Raw genomic sequence first — 19,162 nt, 5'->3', positions numbered from 1 at the left:
GCGACATATGATTGGACCAGTGGGACCATATTATTATACTAACAAAAAATATTGACGAAATTTGAACAAAATGATTAAATTGATGTGCGGTAGTGAAAGTCAAGGACTAAATTTATTGATTTTTGAAACTCATGGACCAAAATGAAGAGTTTGATCAATGTCAGAGATCATTTGTGATAAAAAAAAACCTTCTTTTGTGTAATCCACGTGTCACCATTTCATTGGATTTGTGGGTCCCACATGCAAACTAACAGAAATAGTTGACGAAATCTAAACGGAATGACCAAATTTATGTGCAGTGGTGAATGTCAGGAATGACATTGATTGATTTTGAAAATGAGGGACCAAAATGATGAGTTTGGCCAATATCATAGACCATTGGTGATAAAATAACATGTATATTAATTATTTTTCCTCTAATCCATTGAGAAATAGTTTTCTGAATATTTAAGTTAATTATAAAATGCACCTTGAGGTTTGGGGTCGTTTTCAAAAAAGGATACAACGCTTTTATTTTTTCACTTTACCGCACGTTAATAACTCGAGTCATTTTTGTTCACAGCCACAAACCTCAGGGGCATATTTTCTAATTAGTTCTAAAATTTTATTGGATTATGGAATTTTATTGGCAACTTTGAATTTTGACAAATGGTTTTGTCAGAAACATTGTCGTGAGATATGGTCAAGAAGGAACAATGTACATGCATTATCCTGAATCCTGATACCTCCGTTGTTGTTGATGCTATGGTGTTATGCCTTTATTGCTGCCCTTATGGCCGGTCATTTCTTTTGCACATGGCTAGATTTTCCCACCCAACAAAAAATAAAGGGATGTGCTATCCACACATCCATTTTTACTCCGTACACATCCTTTGTTAATTTATGTCCGTTGATCTTCTTCAATTTATCCGATCGGACTGCTGAAAACTAAAAAGGTGTGGGAGAAGTAAAAAAAAATGTGTGGATATCACATTCCAAAATAAAAGTATAAAACTTTCCTTTTCACGGGACTTGATTACGATACATTCATGGACTTTGTATATTCACCAATAACGGTCATATACGTTGTAATGACATCTAACAACAAAATATATCCGTCAATGGGTGATTGTATTAAGTATTCACCACCATACTTGTAATAAGTGGCAATAGGTCTTGTTCAAATTTACTCACACACACACACACACACACACACACACCAGATGATAATTGATCTGGCAATAGAACTGTTGACTAGATGACGAATTAGATAAGATTGACTAGAATAAATTGATAAGATGAATGTATAGAAATCTGGCTTGGTTTCTGTTTTATGAATAAGATAATAAATGAATACTTAAATTCTGGAATAACTGAGATTGCTAAGTAAAACAAGATCATAAATTATAATGAAAATAATGAATTCAAATTAATGATGCAATTGTTGAAAAGTCTAGTGGGTAATGAATGCCCACATGGAAACCAAAGACATTGGGTAGATTTTCAATGCCCATAAAATCAATCTTGACTTGGGAGATGAAGAAAGATTATATTGTCAAAGATGTGTGCTTGGAGTTGCTCTATAAATAGAGCACTCCGTATGCTTTGAATATAGAGCAGAGAAAGAAAGAGAGAAAGAGGAGAGGAGAGAATACATAGAGTTATCTTTGTACTCCTATTATTCCAAATTATAATGAAAGCATCACTGCTGCCCGAGGACATACCTCAGTCACACTGACTGTAGAGGAACCTCGTAAATTTTGTGTCTTGTTTTATTTATTCCACTGTACACACATCGTCGATTTTACAACACGTTATCAGCACGAAAAGCTCTCATGTCAGTGGAAAGCACAACGCCATAAATCCGATGAAGCACTATCCACCTCTCACCTCCGTCATCTAAAATCTCACAGAATAAAAGGTATGTCCATTTTTCGTCTCTCCCACTGCGCCAGAAGCGCCCCACCGAATTCCGGTGAGAATTGAAATTTACGACCTGAAGTCGTCACGAGATGAGAAAACTCGTACTTGACAACTGGTTTCCAGAGATCCAGAAGAATCTCATCAGACTTGGAAACCCAGATCACGTTGTTTTCGACGAATCTTGAGAACTCCCATGAATACTTGGTTGTTTGAGATGGTGATGGCAAGAATGAATCCACACAGGCCTCCCTCTTGTGCCTCCGTCAACCCCACTGTCATCTATGTCTCTGTAGGGAAGTTCTTGCTTAACGATGACATGTTCCCTGGGTCATGCAAGAACAACGCCAGTCTCTAGTAGCCTTTTGGATTGAATTGAGTTTGGGCAACCTCCATAACTACCCAGCTGGCCCTGCGTTTCGAGACTAGCAGAGACAGAGAAAGAAGAAAAATAATAGAAAATGGGGATTGATAGAATGGCAAGGCACATGTGAAGAAGAAAAAAGGAGATGTTGACTGCAACCTAAGAAAAAATATAATAAAAAAGGATTTGAATGGTGCATGACACCATTTGGTCAAAATAATAAATAAAAGGAGGTATGATACTTCTTGTTATTTATGTGAATTGGTGTTGGTTTAAAACCCTTTCACAAGTTCTATTTACTTTAAAGCAATTTATTTATCATGGACGGTTTTACCGCCTACTGCTTTAAGTTTTGATTTATGTGAATGGTGCTGAATTAAAGCTCTTGTCACAAGCTTTATTTACTTAAATGCAATTTATTCATTATGGTTGGAATTACCGCCTATTGCTTTAATTTATTTATTGTACTTCTTTTTGTTACGATGGGTACATACTGGACCCCAAGTTCCTTAATCAAATCAGAACCTGTAGTTTCTTGATCTTCATCAAATAAAAATGATTGGACCTGAAGTTCCATCAAATAAAAAGATCGGGCATGAAGTCCCTTGATCCTCAAGATCAGGACATGAAGTTCCTTGATAAGTACCTTAAGTTTGAAGTGCCGCAGTGCCTCAACTTAATTGCAATAAAAGCCATAAGAGTCTTAGTCTACAGACTATTAAATAAGGACCAGAAGTTCCTTATGTCCATACTCAAAAATGGTTTAGCAGAAGCATTTATTAAGCGGATGAAATTAATTACCCGCGTTCTGCTAATGAAAATGAAATTGCCAAAGTTTCTACATGGGACATGTCATTTTACATAATGCATTATTGATTTGGTTGAGACCTGTTGACAACCATCAATACTTCTCAGTACAACTCGTGTTTGGGAACCAGCCAAACATTATACATTTACGAGTTTTTGGTTGTGTTATCTATGTGCCTATTACACTGCCACAACATACTGAAATGAAGCATCATTGAGGATTAGGCATTGATGTTGAACATCATCTATCATTCAATATTTAAAACCCTTGATTGGGGATATATTTACCGCGTGGTTTGCGGACTGTCATTTTGATAAGACAATTTTCCCGCCGTTAGGGGGAGAAAATAACTTTGTTTCAGAAGAACGATGAGCAAATATCATTCCAGAAGAATGATGAGAAAAAACCGTTCCAGAAGAACAAAGAGAATTTGTCGTATTTTGATTCATGAAGCAATCAATATACAAACGAAGTGAGAATAATTGAATGATGCAACGATATGCAAATCAAATGCCAGATGCATTTAATGATGCAACGAAAGTGATGAAATCACATATGCTTGCTGCAAATGTGCCTACAAGAATTAATGTCCCTGTTGGACAAAATAATATGGCAGCAAATGATTTATCTGTTGCACGCCTGAAGCGTGACAGACCCTCAAACTCAAAAGGTTTAGTCCTTCAAAAGAAGAAGAATATGGCACTACTAAAACTATTGCATTCCCGAAGCATAACTGTCACATGCCAGACGCATGACAGTTACCGCAAGGATACTTGTCCCGGAAAGGTCAATCCACGGACATAGGAATATTGATGTCTCATGCATGAAGCATGATAGACGTATAAGTTCCAATGACTCAACTCCCGAAGTGGAGATTAAAATCCAAACTCTATAACGCTCAAAAGGAGGTTATGATCCGTATTCTCTAAATTATAACTATCCCGGAAGAGATAGTGTAATGCCCTTGAAGAGGCAATGGATATCTCAAAAGAAATGAAAACTTTTTATGCATGCGCATGCACATGAGAATATGGGATCACAAATTGATGATAACCAATGGTAATTTTGGTTTTTACAAGTAGCTACTAAATTCATCAATGAGCTGTGGTGATATTGAGTCCCGTTCTTTTTCCATCAACGAAATTATGGGCAAAAATGAAAAAAGGCAATTCCATTACAATTTTGTAAGAACGTGGAAAAATAGACCTATATACTTGGATACAATACAAATAGCCAAAAGATGTTGAACCTAGAAGGTTACATATGGGCATTTGTAATACTATGAAATACACTCACATGATATGACACAAGGTTGTAAAGGAGTTCATATGAATGGAGAATTATATACGAAGGGTTATGAGTCGTCCACATCATATCTCCATGAGTAAATCCCTCAAATATACATGGAAGCGAATTGCTCTGTATAAATTCTAATGGAAAATGTGTCATGAAGTGTAGAAAATCCTTGAAGGATTCAAATTGCTTGAAGTAAGCCCCGGAAAGGTAAAGCATAAAATATGTACTCAATACCAATGGATGGTATAAATTGCCTTAGTGAGTATTTTCATTATGGTATTGTTGCAACATACTAAAATCTCTTGCAAGAGTTGATGATATTAAATTGGGACTCCTGAAGAGTCAAGAAAGATTATAAAGTGTTGAGAGAAATATTGTCTCGAACTGCAGAATCGAACAATATGCCAACACGAATCTTATCCATGGTGTTTATGACATTAAAGAATCGTATGGATTGAAGATTATGAGTTGAATACTCAAATGATTTAGACACTAAGAATGATCATCTATCTTCGCGAGGGTAAAGATAAATTGATATTTGGTCTAGAAGTACCACATCTTAGTGAAATATATGCTTTATTGTATTTAACACAATACACTGAATGAAATAAAGCTTATATATTAATATCTCCGAGAAATTACATACACATGAGTTAAAACAAACAAACAGAAGTGAACATTCACAAAGGTTACTCATGTGAAGCCTCAGTACTCGGAAGTACCCCAGAAGGGGAAAACACCAGAAGTTGATTATTTGGAGTCTCAATACTTGGTGGAACTCCAGACAGCTAAGAGCAACTCCACCCCTATCCACTTTGCGCCAGCACCCAGCCCATTTATCCACTTAATTGAACAGTAATAGACCCAATGAACAGTAATAGGCCAAAGCATCTCCACCCCAAAAAAAATGTGCTGGCACCTAGTCTAAAAATGCGCTGGCACAAACGATCTCCACCCCTACAAAATGCGCTGGCACCCAGTCCATTTAAAATACTGAAAATTTAACTTTCCCCCTCCAAACTCATTTTTTCTAGCCTCTAGCCCATCATAAAATATTTATTCGAATAAAACCCAATGATTAGGATCCAACTAAGCAACTTACCAAATTAAGTTTGTACGTCCGTTTTTATATTTTTTGGATCCCTAATATACCCCTTCTAAGCTAGTATGGAAAGTTCTTGTAATTTTGTTTTAATTGATCACGTGCATTGAATTTGGCAAGGCCTTGTAGCCATAAAATATGGGTCTAGATAGAGGAATTAATTTGGAATTTTTTTTTTAATTTCTACAATAAATTTCAATTTGAATATACCTAATTTAGTGTTTATTTTCAACAATATCTATTGTTTAATTTTATGAAAATAATTTACCTACTATGAAAATTAATTTTACGAAAACAATATCAATTGTTTAATTTTATACCTACAGTATAATTACATGAAAATAGTTTACTTACTATGAAAATTAATTTTTTTGAAAACAATATCTATTGTTTAATTTTATGAAATAATTTACCTACTGTATAAGTACATGAAATAATTTACCTACTCTGAAAATTAATTTTTTGAAAACAATATCTATTATTGTTTGATTTTATGAAAATAATTTACCTACTGTATAATTACATGAAAATTAATGTGCCTACTTTTTAAATTTGTGACAAAATTAATTTACATACTTCTTTTTATGGTATTAGTATACATAAATGTAGAATATATGTCCGTATATATTTGATCTAATTAGATTTTGGATTGGAGGAGTTCACACAATATAAAAAATATACTAAACAAATTAAATGTCTAGCAAAAAGAAATGTATAAGAGATTTGGTGGCATGATTTTGTAAATAAACAGAAATTTATGGACATCTTTTATCTAACATGACATCATCTTTAAAATTTGGGTTTTATTTAGAAGTTATAATATATATTGGTTTTTGTCTAGAGTTTAAGAGTTGCAAGGGTTTAAATCTAAAGAACCCTTTAAAATATTAAATAATTTTTTTATAAAATAATAAAAAAAAAATAGTTTTAATTTCGGATAGGATTTTTAACCAATCTCGTCACGCCACGTGTCATTATCCGAACGTACTATGTTTTGAATAGATTTCCGCTAAGATTTTCAACCAATCCCGATAACCCACGTGTCACTTCCTATTTACAATAATTTAGGCAAGATTTCGATAAGATTTTTAACCAATCTCGTCACGCCACGTGTCATTATCCGAACGTACTATTTTTTGAATAGATTTCCGCTAAGATTTTCAACCAATCACGTAGTGCCACGTGGCATTGTCCAGAAAGTGTACAAAATATTCAAATGTAGAAAGTGTAGAAAGTGTAGAAATTATTGAAATGTGGTGTAAGGTGGAAGATGAGGGTTAGGTATTTATAGAAAAAAAAATTAATTTTTTAAAATTTTTCTGTATTTTTTTAAAAAAATTTTGACAATTGTTAATAAATTTTTAATAAATTTTAATGTTGTAATTAATCTGGACCGTTGGATTTGAAAAATAATCAAATCCAACAGCCAACACGCTGCCACGTGGCCAACGGTCAAATTTCTGACCGTTGGGCCTTTTTTTTTTTTTTTAATTTTTGGTGAAAAAAACGTGGACCGTTGATCTGTGATCGGACAGTCCAATTTAAAAGTGAAATTTAAATTTTTTTTACCGTTGGAAATCCAACGGCCTACAAAAACTAGCCGTTGGAAATCCAACGGCTCTGAGGAGGGCCACGTAGCCCTTTGACAGACGGACGCAACTTGCCCTGCACGCGGGCCCCACCGCCTGCAGTTGCTGTCGGCTACTCGCGCCAGGAGCGCGTGTTGTGCACGCGCCTGGGAAATGGACCGGCCTCTGGGTCTGTCCATTTTGGGCTGGGCTCCTGACTGGCACGGGCTGGGTGCCAGCCTGTTTTGCGGGCTGGAGCTGATTCACTTGGTGCCGGGCCATTTTCTTCACTTAGTGCCGGTCCATTGGTGTCGGGCTGGAGTTGCTCTAAGATAATGGATGTCTTTGGAATAAAGACTCGAACCCCCGATTGTCATTTTGAGTCCGACCTTCGAATTCTAGTAGCTGGTCGAGCTTTCTTTTCATGCTCGTAGAGTAATTATTTGCAAGCATGTGTAACACTCTATTCTCATGCTTGAGCCCTCTAATCTCTTGTTTAAAACTTGCAACCTTAGCAATTAATGATTCAACTTGGTGAGTTCGAGCAAGCAGGCGTTGGCCCATATTGGATACAGAGCCCGCACATTGAACACTGAGAGCCAATGAGTCTTGAACGGCCGCCTCATCAGACCGATTTGAAAGGATTCTGTTGTCCTTTGGAATGAGAAGATTCCTGGCTACCACTGTAACAGTTATGTTATTCTTCGTCACAGAGTCCCCAACCGTAAGAAGACTATTAGAAGATGAGAAGGACGGACGCCATATGTTATCCTGACGCTGCTCGTCTGTATCAATCCTGAGACTCAAATCTAAGCAAATGTTAGATGGGCAAGCCATTTTCAGAAATGATGAAGGAAGTCAGATAAAATCTCAGAAGTACAAGAAAGGAAAATTTCTGCAGGCAACAATTTCTGAGTGTTTCTGAACAAAATTGAGATCTCTATAAAAGGAGGGGCAACAAGACCACTTATTCAAAAATCGAAGAGACACCGATTTTCAAATTTCAAAAGCTGGATTTCCCTGCATGACGTCTGTCAACATTTCTTAGACGCAATCTCAGCTTTTGGATATCACGTGCAACTTTGTCAAAGATCTCTGATAAAGTTGAAAACGCGTGAATCTTACTGTTCTAATTACACCACAGTTGCTGACAAGAGTAAAGGCACAGCACTACTACCTGCTATTGGGAAATCCATATATATGTCAACCTCTGTCCTCCACGGCAAGGCAGAACTGAAAAATATCTAACTCTTCCTCATCTCCGAGAATGCAACTTTCACAAAGTATCTCGAAATACTCAGTTTTCTTCCTCTCCGAGAATACCTCTACAAACAAGTCACACCAGAGCAAGAGTATCTCATATCATCAAGGACGAGAGTAAGAGTATCTCATATCATGTAATCTCTCTGTCCTTTCCTTTGTCCTTGTTCTTACCTGCCAAGAGAAGGACAGAGAAAGCAATATGTCGGAACCTCCACTCAAATTTTCGCTGCCACCAAGAAGTGATGGTCCATTCAAATGCAAGGTTTGCATTCTACTCCTGTATCAGAGGACAAATACTACAAAAGAAGATGCTAAACCTGCATAAGGAAAATACCACTTCTACAAGGAGAGCAAGTAAGGCAAGTGAAAATGATGCATTGAAGCATGTGGAGACAAGCATAACAAACACATGTCAGTTCATCCCCGACAAAGTCTAAGATCACTTGTCACATGAAGCTCCTCATGGTCCAATTTCATTTAAGATCAAGCCTAGACGGCCTTTGAAGAAATCACAAGTCCGATTCAAGATCAAGTGTCCACCACACCACCCTTGAATCAAATTCAGCTCCAGATAAAGTAGGTAAATTTAGACTTTTGGAGGAAGTCTAGCAGAAGGCCCTCCAATCCAGTTCAAGAGCAAGTCTATGGAAAGTTAACAACAAGTGAAATACCTCATTCGGCAACTATCACCGCTAAAAGACTAAAGCAGCAGGATCAATGATCAGCCTAAATAATTTGAAATTAGGGGGAGATACTCATCAAGGGGGAGCATCCAAAAATAGATCAAGATCTTAACGAGGCAACTCATGTTGATATGTGGGCATCCAAGGGGGAGTGTTGAAAAGTCTAGTGGGTAATGAATGCCCACATGGAAACTAAAGACATTGGGTAGATTTTCAATGCCCATAAAATCAATCTTGACTTGGGAGATGAAGAAAGATTATATTGTCAAAGATGTGTGCTTGGAGTTGCTCTATAAATAGAGCACTCCGTATGCTTTGAATATAGAGCAGAGAAAGAAAGAGAGAAAGATGAGAGGAGAGAATACATAGAGTTATCTTTGTACTCCTATTATTCCAAATTATAATGAAAGCATCACTGCTACCCGATGACGTACTCCAGTCACACTAACTGTAGAGGAACCTCGCAAATTTTGTGTCTTGTTTTATTTATTCCACTGTACACACATCGTCGATTTTACAACATCAATATAATTGTTGAAAATAGAATTTATTATTGACTTTTGAAAACTTACAATTCACTGATAAATTTACTAGAAGTTGTGGAGGATGGTGCTCGTAGGCATCCTTGACAATTGAAAATTAACATGTTTGTTGAAAAGTCTAAGTGGGTAATGAATGCCCACAGTTCATTAGCAGAATTCTTCAGCATGGGCAGAAGTTTTCAATGCCCATGCAAAGTAACAGTTGAATATGTAAATACATAAAAATTGTATTGTTAAAGGAAATGTCGTAAGTTTCAATATGCAGTTAATGCATCAGTTTGGAGTTGCTCTATAAATAGAGCACTCCGTATGTTTTCAAGTGACAGAAAAGATAAGAAGAAGAGAACGAGAGAAAAATATCAGTAACATCATCTATTCATCTGTCTTTATTTGTTATCCTCTTGTACTATATTTTAGTGTGACATTTTACATCTACCTCGCACCTACCATTAAAAAGGTTATGTCTCAAACTTTGACCTATTTATAACACGTTATCAGCACGAGTCTCTAAATATAATTATTCTCTCATCTCTCTTCGCCGAACGAAAGAAAGAAAGAAAAAATGTTTCCCCTAAGGTTTTTACTGTTCATCTTCTTCCTCTGCCTCAACTGCGCGGTATACCCTCGCGACGAACTGTTTGCTCCATGCCTGCTCTTAGTTCTCAATCTAACGGTTACATACATCTTTGATTACTTGTTTGGTGTATAGATTGATTACTAACCCAATATTTATTTATGTTAATTTTACTGCAATCCAAGATGGTGCGGTACAATCGCCCATCTTGAACTGCAAATTTATACTGCGATCTAAGACGGTGCGGTATCATCGCCTATTTTGGACTGCAGATTTAATTTTACTGCAAATTTTAGGTGGAGCGGTATAATCGCCCACCCTACCCTGCATATATAAATTTACCTGCTGTTTAACTTCATTGCAATTTTAAGTGGTGCGGTATAATCGCCCACACTGCTCTGCATATTTAATTTTCCTGTTACTTGAGTGGTGCGGAATAATCGCCCATTCTATATTACATTATTTCAATGAGAATGGTGCGGTACAATCGCCCTCCTCATTCACCCTGAAAATCTCGAGCCAGAAGTTTCGAGTGCTTATCATTTTGGCCTGAAGATCAAAATGAAAAATTTGTAAGAACCAGAAGTTCTAACATCATATTCCTACAGGAATACATATTATTGCAAGTTCTTACACATCTAATTTATTTTCAGAAAAAAAAATGGCGAACTTGTCGAAGCTTGAATTTGTTGCCCTGGATATTACCGGGAAGAATTACCTGACTTGGGTACTAGATACCAAGATCCATCTGGAAGCAGGGAATCTTGGAGATACCATCAGGGAAGAGAGCAGCTCATCCTCTCAAGATCGGGCAAAGGTCATGATTTTTATTCGCCGCTATCTTGATGAGGCACTAAAGAGCGAGTACTTAACGATTGAAGATCCGTTAGCTCTCTGGAATGCCTTGAGAAATAGATACAATCACCAGACAACGGTGATTCTTCCAAGGGCCCGCTTGTTGGAAGTATGCCCACAAAGCCACTCATTTGATGTAATAGCTTTTTGGAATACTTATTGTGTTAAACTTTTATATGTTTAATAGAAGGGCAAAGCTTATTGTTAATCACTATTTATAGTATCTTGTGTTTAAGCAATAAGGGAATCCAAGGAATGTATTTGATCTAAGAGACAAGTGATTTAAGTTAGTTAAATTAACGAGACCTTTCTCTTATGTTCATTCCTAAAACGTTCCTAGCCATAGGATTGCCAATTGGGCATTGACAATCCGCTAAGGTTAGTATGTGTTATGTCGACTCAAGCGTGAGTATGAACTAGTCTCAAGTCATTTGGTGTTGGACACTAAGGCAAACATATAAGTGCTTGAAAGAGTAATCGAGTACACTGAACAACGATCAAACGAGAGTTCGAACATACATGTCATGTGAGAACTCAATAGTTGCAATATGCAAAGTAGTCCTTTGACCTGAGGCATCATTGATGTCTAATGGTTAGGTCCTTGATCTTTGATTATGTCAACGGCATTCCATTGGAGTGTCCACGACATTGTTGGGGTCAAGCTATCTAGTCATGTAGGCATATGAATGCACAACAAGGGATCTCTAACCTTCCATGATGGAAGGAGAATACTCTAAGATATGATTCGAGAGTCTTTGGCCAAAGCATATGAATATGACTAAGGAAGATGTTCCAAATCTTATTCAATTGAATCATATAGAGAAGTATCACATTGGATAGTAGACATGAAACAAACTATCACTTAAACAATGTGATTAAGAGTATTGTATTAGAGAAGGACCGTATTGCATTGTAGTTGTAACTGGATAGGTTCTCCAACCACTTCTACTTAGCTTGGGTAACCATGACATGTTGCTAGGCGTCACCCATGGTTTGTGGAAGCCCTAAAGATTAGCAAACACTAATTTAAGGGAGAATTGAAATGTGGTTTCAATTCACAATCGATCGTTAAGAGTAACATCGCCCACTACCTCGCTAATTGGAACCTAATGGATCGTACACCGATTAAAGATATAAGTGAAGAAATTATATGAAATGGATAAGCAATTAAATGGTTTAATTGAAGAATGGTCAAGATTAATTAAATAGTTAATTAATTATACGAAACGTTCGTATTGGGCGTTTAAGTTAGTTTTGGGCTTTGGGGCACAAAAACGTTTTGGTCCACAAGGCCCATTATGTTTAAGTTGTATGACAACTAAAACAAAATGGGCAATTAAGCCCAATAACAACTAATGGCCAACCATAAGGGTGGAGGGTAGTGAACTTGGCTTAATTGCAAGTTTGCCACTCCATTGTGAGGTGGTATAAAGACATCTTTATAGTCATTTCATCCTTAGGGTTTCTAATTGAATTTGGGTGAAAACAAACTCTCTCATTTTCTTTGAGAACAAATTACCTTAGGTGAGAAACATCTAGCAATCTTTCTTCCCTAAGTCATCCATTTCATCTTCACACAACATCTTTGGTGTGGAGACTTAGAGACACCAAACTTTTGGTGTTTTGGAGAACAAATCCTCAAATCCTCAAAGAAGAAAAGGAGCACTAAAAGGGAGGAAATCACAAGGAAGATTCAAGGAGCAAGGAGGTGACTTGAAGGCCCTCCACTTGGGTGAATCCCTTGTGCAATCAAGGATGAGCTTCAAGGGTAAAGAATCTCTAAATTCTTATTCTCTTTAATTTTGTTAAAGAGTCTTATGGTTCACCATATACTAGACTTTGAAAGTCATGGGTTTTATGAATTGTTTTTGAATGCATGCCTACTTTAAAGTGTTATTAGTTTGCATATGTATTCAAATGTTCTTACATGTTCTTAGCTAGGACAAAATTTTTCCTTCACCGCTATGAGTGGACTCATCTGAGGATCCAAGACTTCAAGTCAGTGGCAGTGTACAATTTTGCGTTGTTCAGAATTACTTCTCAGATGAAGCTCTGTGGGGATATTATTACTGAGGAACATATGCTGGAAAAGACTCTCAGCACATTTCATGCCTCCAACATGCTCCTGCAGCAGTAGTATAGAGCGCGAGGCTACACTGAGTACAACCAACTGATATTTATGCTCTTAGTAGCTGAACAGAATAATGAGCTCCTGATGAAAAATCATCATTCCCGACCTACTGGATTTGCACCATTCCCAGAAGTGAATGCTGCTTCCCTCGAAGTGAACGCCACATCCTCTGGTGGTGATAATCATAAACGAGGACGTGGCCACAAGCGAGGTCGATGGAATAGGAAAGGAAAGAACCATGGAGTTCAGTTTCACAACCAGGTTCCGAGGCATAATTCAGGCCCGAACTTTAAAAATGCGAATCGCCACAAAGGCAAAGCTCATATGAACAATGCTCCAAGGAACTCTGAAGGAGCCTGCCATAGGTGTGGTGGCAATGAGCATTGGGCGCGTACTTGTCGTACCCCAAAACATCTAGTGGATCTGTATCAAGCCTCCCTCAAGGAGAAGGGTGTCGAGACCAATTTTCTCGACCAGGCTAGACCAATGGATATACCTGATCCAGTGTTTAACTTATGAGGGCAGTTGAACACAACTCATCTAGATGTTCCAGACTTTATTGTGGAAAGAGGAAATGAAGTATACCGGTCCGATTAAAACATTGATGTACTTTTATTATGCTGAACTTGTAGTATTTCAGATTAAATAAAAGTGGTATGTAAATTTTCTTGTTATAACTTGCTTTTAACTCTGATTCTCTTACTCAGAGAGCATGGATAAAAACTGTGGTTATTCTCAGAACATGAGAAATGGCGGAGATATTTGTCTTGCAGACAGTGCAACCACACATACAATACTTCGTGATCGAAAGTATTTCTCGAGCTTAATACTTACAAGAGTAGGGGTAACAACAATATCATGACCTTCAGATGTAATTGAAGGTTCAGGGAAAGCTTAGATTATGTTACCAAATGGAACAATATTGTCCATACAGAATGCATTGTATGCTACTCGATCTACTCGAAATTTGTTGAGTTTCAAAGACATACGTTTAAATGGATACCACATTGAAACAAAAAGTGCAGAAAATGTGGAGTATCTATGCATTACCTCCAATGATACCCAGAAGCGTATATTGGAGAAGTTGCGTGGTATGTCGAGTGGATTATATTATACATACATAAGGACAATTGAATCACATACTGTCATGAACCAGAAGTTCATTGATTCAAAAGTTTACATGCTTTGGCATGACCGTCTGGGTCATCCAGGATCTACCATGATGCGTAGAATCATTACCAACTCTAATGGACATCCATTAATGAGCAGACACATTGCTGCCTCAAATGATAACTCTTGCAAAGCTTGTTCTCAAAGGAAGTTGGTAATTAGACCATCTCAACTAAAGGTTGATGCTGAATCCCCATCATTTCTGCAAAGAATTCAAGGGGATATTTATGGGCCTATTCAACCATCATGTGGACCATTTCGATATTTTATGGTTTTGGTTGATACATCTACCCGATGGTCACATGTTTGTCGATTGTCTACTCGGAATGTAGCCTTTGCGAGACTTCTTGCTCAGATAATTAAGTTACGAGCACAGTTCCCAGATTATCCCATTAAGTCAATCCGACTTGATAATGCTGGTGAATTTACGTCTTAAACCTTTGATGATTATTGCATAACATTGGGCATTGATGTTGAACACCTGGTTCCTCATGTCCATACTCAAAATGGTTTAGCAGAAGCATTGATCAAGCGACTTCAGTTAATAGCTAGCACTCTGCTTATGAAAACCAAACTACCAATCTCTGCATGGGGACATGCCATCTTACATGCTGCATCATTGGTTCGATTGAGACCTATAGCCAACCATCAATATTCTTCAGTACAACTCGTGTTTGGACATCAGCCAAACATTTCACATTTACGAGTTTTTGGTTGTGCTGTTTATGTGCCTATTGCACCGTCGCAACGCACTAAAATGGGACCTCAACGTAGACTGAGAATTTATGTGGGTTTTGATTCACCATCTATCATTAGATATTTGGAACCCTTGACAGGTGATATGTTTACAGCTCGTTTTGCTGATTGTCACTTTGATGAGACAATTTTCCCGTCGTTAGGGGGAGAAAAGATCGTTCCAGAAGAACGGAAAGAGCTGACATGGGTTGTTCCCACCTTGTCTCATTTTGATCCTCGCAGCATTCAATGTGAAAATGAAGTGAGAAGGATTGTTCATCTTCAAAGCATTGCCAATCAAATGCCAGATGCATTTAATGATGCTATGAAAGTGACAAAATCACATATACCAGCTGCAAATGCACCTGCAAGAATTGATATCCCTGTTGGACAAAATAAAGTGGTAGCGAATGATTCATCTGGTGCACGCCTGAAGCGTGGTAGACCCCAAGGTTCAAAAGATTCAGCCCCTCGAAAGAGAAAGTCGAGGGCACAATTGAATCCAAATGAAATCATTCAGGAAGAAAAAATGAATGATAAATCCACAATTCATGATTCTGGACTTCCAGAAAAAGAAAATGTCCTTGATGAGACATATGTCCCTGAAGAGACAGAAGTACATGAAAGCAAAGAAATCTCTATAAATTATGCATGTACAAATGAATTGTGGGATCGGAATGAAATAATCATCGATGATATGTTTGCATTCGCAGTAGCCACTGAAATCATCTTAAGTGATGATATTAAGCCCCACTCTGTTGATGAATGCAAACAGAGACATGATTGGCCTAAGTGGAATGATGCAATCCAGGCAGAATTAAATTCCTTGAAAAGGCGGAATGTTTTTGGACCAGTAGTCCAAACCCCGCCTAGTGTAAACCCCGTGGGTTACAAATGGGTATTCACAAGGAAACGCAATGAGAAAAACGAGATCACAAGATACAAAGCACAACTCGTTGCACAAGGCTTTTCTCAAAGACCTGGAATTGATTATGAGGAGACATACTCTCCTGTAATGGACGCAATTACGTTCTGTTACTTAATAAGTTTAGTGCTTTCAGAAAGACTTGACATGCGACTTATGGATGTCATCACTGCGTATCTATATAGAGAATTAGATACTGACATCTATATGAAAGTCCCAGAAGGACTTAAGTTGCCTGAAACAAGTAATAAACCACGAGGTATGTTATCGATCAAATTAAGGCGATCATTGTATGGTCTGAAACAATCTGGACGAATGTGGTATAATCGTCTCAGTGAGTATTTGATCAAAGAAGGGTATTTCAACAATGTTATTTGCCCTTGTGTGTTCATTAAGAAATCCAATTCTGGATTCGCTATAGTGGCAGTATATGTTGATGATATGAATCTAGTTGGAATTCCTGAAGAGCTCAATAAAACTGCGAAATATCTGAAAAGCGAATTTGAAATGAAAGATCTTGGGAAAACAAAATATTGTCTTGCCCTGCAGATCGAGCATTGTGTTAGTGGAATTTTGGTCCACCAATCAACTTACATTGAAAAAATTCTGAAGCGATTTGGTATGGACAAGGCTTATCCACTAAGCACGCCAATGGTCGTTCGTTCTTTGGACATTAAGAAGGATCCCGTCCAAAAGAAGATGATGAATTGGTCCTTGGTCCAGAAGTACCATATCTGAGTGCAGTAGGTGCTTTATTGTATTTAGCACAATGTACTAGACTAGATATAGCTTTTTCAGTTAACTTGTTAGCAAGGTATAGCTCTGCTCCAACAATTCGCCATTGGAAGGGTATCAAAGATGTATTGCGATACCTTCGGGGGACAACAGACATGGGTCTCTTCTACTCAAAGAACTCCACAAATGACCAGGTCCTTGTTGGATATGTAGATGTTGGTTTCCTCTCTGATCAGCATAAAGCCCGGTGACAAACTGGATATGTGTTTAAGAATGGAGATACAGCAATCTCATGGCGCTCAACCAAGCAAACATTCGTTGCTACATCTTCAAATCATTTAGAAATACTTGCTTTACATGAAGCAAGTCGTGAATGTTCTTGGTTAAGATCAATGATCCATCATATTCGGAATTCATGTGGTCTAGCTTCGAAGACAGACAACCCAACTGTCATCCATGAAGATAATGCAGCCTGTGTTGCCCAAATGAAGGAAGGATTCATTAAGGGCGATAAGACTAAACACATATCTCCAAAGTTTTTAAGTGCACATGAGCTTCAGAAGGCTAAAGTTATTGAAGTCAGACAAATTCGTTCAAATGAAAATCTGGCAGACTTGTTCACCAAATCTCTACCAAAGTGCATATTTCAGAAGTTAGTGCAAGGCATCGGATTACGTCGACTTACCAAACAACTAAATTTGGAGAATGCGGAATCAGAGGGAGATACATATCAGGGGGAGCATCCATGATACATGCTTGTTGTACTCTTTTTCCTTCGATTAGGATTTTTCCCACTGGGTTTTTCCTATCAAGGTTTTAACGAGGCAACATAAGCATACTTGACACTATATCAACGATCCAGGAAAGTTGTACTCTTTTTCCTTCGTTATGGTTTTTTTCCCACTGGGTTTTTCCAAGCAAGGTTTTAACGAGGTAACTCATGTTGATATATGGGCATCTAAGGGGGAGTGTTGAAAAGTCTAAATGGGTAATGAATGCCCACAGTTCATTAGCAAAATTCTTCAGCATGGGCAGAAGTTTCAAATGCCCATGCAAAGTAAAAGTTGAATATGTAAATACATAGAAATTGTATTGTCAAATGAAATGTCGTAAGTTTCAATATGCAGTTAATGCATCAGTTTGACCTATTTATAACAATGTTTACAATTTTTCTTTGGTTGCAGTGTGAACTCAAAGAAAATTTTGAATTAATTGGAAAGATTGTGGAGATTCCTCCTCCTGTTCTTTCTCGAGAGTGTTCCTTTTAAAGACTTGGAAAAGAGACTTGGACGATTGGTTTCCTTATTGTTGGAGATATATATATATATATATATATATATATATATATCTCTGTTGTAAACATTCCTAGTTTAAGTATGATTGTGTAAATCCTAGATTAGATTTGATTCTAGTTATCCTTTCATATTGTATCTTGTATTCCTTGGGGATGAATGAATATCTTCTCTCCTTTTACTACTATAAATAAAGGCACAATGTAGGAGGGATAACAACACACATTCCCCTATAATTCTACAAACACATCTCTCTCACTCTCTCTTCTCCTTGCCACTGGCCACCATAACCTTGTCAGATAAAATAGACCACGACAATACCATGTTTCTGTTAGCCCTCAAGTTGATTAATACACATGATACAATACACATACTATTTATGAAAAATGAGAAAAGTTATCATCTTAATAATTATATTAGTTGAACAGCATTAATTGCGTTTTAAATGTGTTAGTTAAACACACATCAGATCATATGTTTGTACGAATTCTAGTCATAAAACATGTTATGTTTGAAATTGGCAATTTTGTATCCTAAAATTAAAGATCAACTTAAGAATAGTCTTGGTTGATGTAGATATAGCGATATGCTTTGAATACACACCGTTAAACAGTTACCGATGACCTTTACATTTATTGAAGTTGGATGCTTTTGTAGTGTTTGGCATGTTCTTCTACTACATAATTTGATTCTTATGGACCAGGATCCTCTCCTAATCTAAGGATGATGATCCTCATGACCAAGAGATGTGGACCGTTGGATTTATAATTATTATAACTTTAAAGGGACCCGCCTGTTTGTAACCGTTGGATAAAAATCCAACGGTCCACATCCCTTGGTCATGAGGATCCTCATCCTTAGATTAGGAGAGGATCCTGGTCCGATTCTTATCGTCCACAGATATGGAAAATATCTCTTAACACAGAACGACTTGCCTACCAATTTGGAAAGTCATTATGTTATTCCGAATTAATAACATGATGTCATGTGTTTTAAATTTGTGATTTCACACGAATAATTTGAGACACTATTATTTTAAAATTCCATATGGCCCTTAAGTTATTCTTTTAATAAACCAAATAAAGATTTTAAAATAGCAGCGTCTCAAATTAATCATATGAAGTCATATGAAATTCTTTAAACACGTGGCGTCATATTATTAATTTAGAATGTCAAAATAGCCTTCTAGACTTGTCAGTAAATTGATCTCTTAACAGTAA

Source organism: the organism of the source record quoted next, unplaced genomic scaffold (genome assembly GCF_019419815.1).
Source record: "Pyrus x bretschneideri cultivar Hongxiangsu unplaced genomic scaffold, Pyrus_bretschneideri_v1 Contig12, whole genome shotgun sequence".
In the NCBI taxonomy this organism is placed as follows: domain Eukaryota; kingdom Viridiplantae; phylum Streptophyta; class Magnoliopsida; order Rosales; family Rosaceae; genus Pyrus; species Pyrus x bretschneideri.
This window is presented reverse-complemented; position numbering follows the sequence as displayed.